At 31.9% G+C, this 3,343-nt stretch overlaps 4 non-coding genes across 4 annotated transcripts; 2 read left to right on the top strand and 2 right to left on the bottom strand.

The window, feature by feature from the left end:
• The first annotated feature begins 23 nt into the window (after positions 1–23).
• On the top strand, positions 24–97 carry SPOG_16288. Its single transcript has one exon. It is a non-coding gene; the product is annotated as a tRNA-Ala (tRNA).
• A 333-nt stretch (positions 98–430) lies between these two features.
• Positions 431–504, bottom strand: SPOG_16287. The gene has a single exon. It is a non-coding gene; the product is annotated as a tRNA-Ile (tRNA).
• Positions 505–1,233: 729 nt separating this feature from the next.
• On the top strand, positions 1,234–1,305 carry SPOG_16286. Its single transcript has one exon. It is a non-coding gene; the product is annotated as a tRNA-Glu (tRNA).
• Positions 1,306–2,767: 1,462 nt separating this feature from the next.
• Positions 2,768–2,882, bottom strand: SPOG_16285. The gene has a single exon (XR_001203102.1). It is a non-coding gene; the product is annotated as a 5S ribosomal RNA (ribosomal RNA).
• Between the last annotated feature and the right edge of the window lie 461 nt (positions 2,883–3,343).

Here is a 3,343-nt window from a genome sequence, read left to right as displayed (position 1 = left end):
TTTGGGAAAGAAGACATCAGAAAGGGCATGTGGTGTAGATGGTTATCACGCTTCCTTAGCATGGAAGAGGTCCCAGATTCGAGTTCTGGCTTGTCCAATTTTTTTCTTTTCCTCTTCACTCTTTCATTTTCTTTTTTTCACTTTTTTTTTTCATATTTTTTTTTATTTGACTAATAATTAAAGAAAACGAAAAAGAATAGAATAGATTAGAATAGCATAAATTAGAAAGTATAAAAAAAAAAAAACACCATTATAACAGGAAATAGGAATCTACGTAAAAGCTGCAGTATGGATGAGATCCCCAATGAATAAAAATAAAATATAGTTAAAGAAAAGAAAGAAAAAACCAAAATAAAACTATTAATAAACGTAAGAAAACGTCAAATTTTTGATGAGGGAAAAAAAAGAAAACAAAAGTGAAAAAAAATCATGGTCACAGCCAGGCTCGAACTGGCGACATTCGACTTATTAGATCGACATGATAACCAACTACATCATGCGACCATCCTTGTAAAGTTTTATTTGTCGTCTTATCTATCATGTAGTAAAGTAAATTGCGTAATTTTCGATGGACTCTTTCTATTTGCGGTTAGAAGAACCCTAATGAGAACGATGTCTTAGTACATCCCAGCATCATTTTGAAGACTATCCGGAGTCAAGATAGTTAAAACGAATAATTACGAAGGCGGAAAACAGAAGAGGGAAAAAGAAAGATATATTATAGAGTCTCTACAGAATTTAAAAATAAATGATAAGCGTCAATGCAGATTGATACACAGATATCTTGTAAGATCTGGCGATATTTCAATAGCTAACGTGTGAAACGTGTAAAAAAAAAAGTAAAAAAAAAACTAATCCGCCAGAGGCTATAACTACTGCTATGACTTGGTTAATATCTGAATCCATGTTTATGGATAAAATGTTGAATTACCCTTTAAAACAATAAAATCGAAAAAGAAACGAGGTTTTTTCCCTTTTTCTCTACAATTTCGATCCTGAAGTTAACTATTAACTTGATTTTTTCTTATTTTTTCCTTTCGAGTATATGATATTATGGGGTTTCTTACTTTTGAGTCACAAAATCCTAGAAAATGGGTTTTTATTGATGATTTTATGCTTAATTGCGAAATTCTATTTTTTACATAAACTGATTTTAATTTGCGTGGACTATGATAGCCACAAGTAGTATTAATTTTAGCTATAAATAGCTCTAAATGTGCTGTCTAACAGCTATCCGTTGTGGTCCAACGGCTAGGATTCGTCGCTTTCACCGACGCGGCCGGGGTTCGACTCCCCGCAACGGAAATATTTTTTCTTTCTCTTTCATTTTCTGCGAAAACGAAAAAAATTATAAAGTATTATGATAACATTGAAAATCTTAGAAAAGTACTCGTTTGTAATATCAGTCAGCCGGAAAGATTTCATGTACCGTTTATCTCTTAAAGGTATTAATGATGTATACTATCGTCAAGACCGAAGTATATAGGGCATCTCAAGGTCAATGTATGCAGCTATAAGACGAATTTATCATAGTATTTCCTAAGAATATGAGTAGAGTCAAAAGGTGCTGACAGATGTGAGTTAAATAGCAAAATGGTGGTTTGATTTTGCAGTTATTCTTTCTATATATATCATTAGTATACACTTATTTTTTTCATGGCGTTTTCTGTTTTCTGTTTCATTGTTTGGTAGGGTTTGCTACTTATTTTAAAAATAAACATTGCCTGTTTCTGAATATGCTTATACAACTTGAAACGGTTGACTTAAATAATTCAAAAGTCCACTAAAACTATATATATATATAAAAGATACTTATATTTATTTATCGAAATTAATAGTAAGTTAACATCATTTACTGTGAGATTCGATTTCCTTTATTTTCAGTTTTGATAACTATTGCAATTAAGCTTGTATGTATATATAATAAAAAGAAGCATTAGGAATCAAAAATAAATAGAGGTAAAAGATGTAGCTCAAATTTTCAATAGTAAGCTAAACCAATGAGCAAGGTGTATTTTTCAGACCATGAAAGTCTGTAAGGTTTCAATAAGGGTGCTCGCTTATAATAAATATAAGGTTCCTTTAACTCTGTTTTATTCGTCATATTGACAAATGCTTCCAATACTAGGGAACCCTGGATTCAGAAGAGGCAATAAATCCGTTATCCATTCGTACTTGTTTCTTCCCGCAAATGGGTTAAAGTCAGAAATCCGCTCGACTCCTCAACTTTGGATGGGTCCAAGTACGAGTTAGTTGATGTATTGATAATAGAACCGAAAATCACCATATTGGCCCTGTTCTACTTACTTTTCTAATTTTCCGAGTGAATTAATAAGCTAGGAATAGTGTCTAAATGGGTATATAGATAGATATACGCTCTTAAATAGTGTAAGAAAGAGTAGATCTTCCTTTTTGTACTGATACTCAAAGGACCTAGAAAGCTTTGTTTATCCTCTAAAACACGCGCATTATGGAAGAAAAGAAAAGCTTGAACGAAAGAAATCAACTTCACAATTTCGCTCTACTCTCTTCTCGTAAATCAAACAATCAATCTTTGGTAGTTCACTTCTATAAGCATTAAAGAAAAGAGAGCAATAAATAAGAAATTGAACATTATTGTAACCCTCCAATACAGTGTTGTCATTTCCATCGTTGGAAAATATGAGGAAATTCCAGGATTCTGAAGACATCCCAATTCAATTTATGAAACGATATAAAAAAAGCAAAAGAAAACCGGAACAAAGACAAAGAGAACAACAAAAAGAGTAGCCTACAGCACCCCGGATTCCCATGTTGTCTCCAACCATAGTACTAACGAGGCCCTCAGACGCTTAACTTCAGTGATCGGACGGGAACTGGTGTTTTCGCCTAGGTATGGCCGTAGACAACTGTAATTATGTTATAAAATATACATACATAATATTAATTACACAAGGTACTTGAAATAAGAGATATGAGAATATAAGATTTTTATGAGATACCACATAAATACATATCACTCATTATTCGAAATTTTGTAAAATTCATATACTTCTCATACTTGAATGACATGTAAAATTTCACGGCAAGCGCAATAACAATATAAACCTTGAATTTTTATCGATAACGCCGCTGCTTCTTGTTGTCATGTAAATAGATTGTGCGTTCATAGATGATGCTACGAAGTAGGAAATGAAATTGACAAATACATGTAACAATATGTTCTACAGTTGCAAAAAATGTTGGTTTATCGTTTCATTCTTTTCGTTTATATTTCGTTTATTACAAGTATGTTAATGAGAAGCTTTCGTTTTTTTTAAAGTTAGTAGTATTTTTTATTTGTTTATTCACACATAATAAACAA

This window comes from Schizosaccharomyces cryophilus, assembly GCF_000004155.1.
Source record: "Schizosaccharomyces cryophilus OY26 unplaced genomic scaffold supercont4.4, whole genome shotgun sequence".
NCBI classification, from domain to species: Eukaryota; Fungi; Ascomycota; class Schizosaccharomycetes; order Schizosaccharomycetales; family Schizosaccharomycetaceae; genus Schizosaccharomyces; species Schizosaccharomyces cryophilus.
Note: the sequence above shows the minus strand (reverse complement) of the source record. Positions and strands in the feature narration are given on the sequence as shown.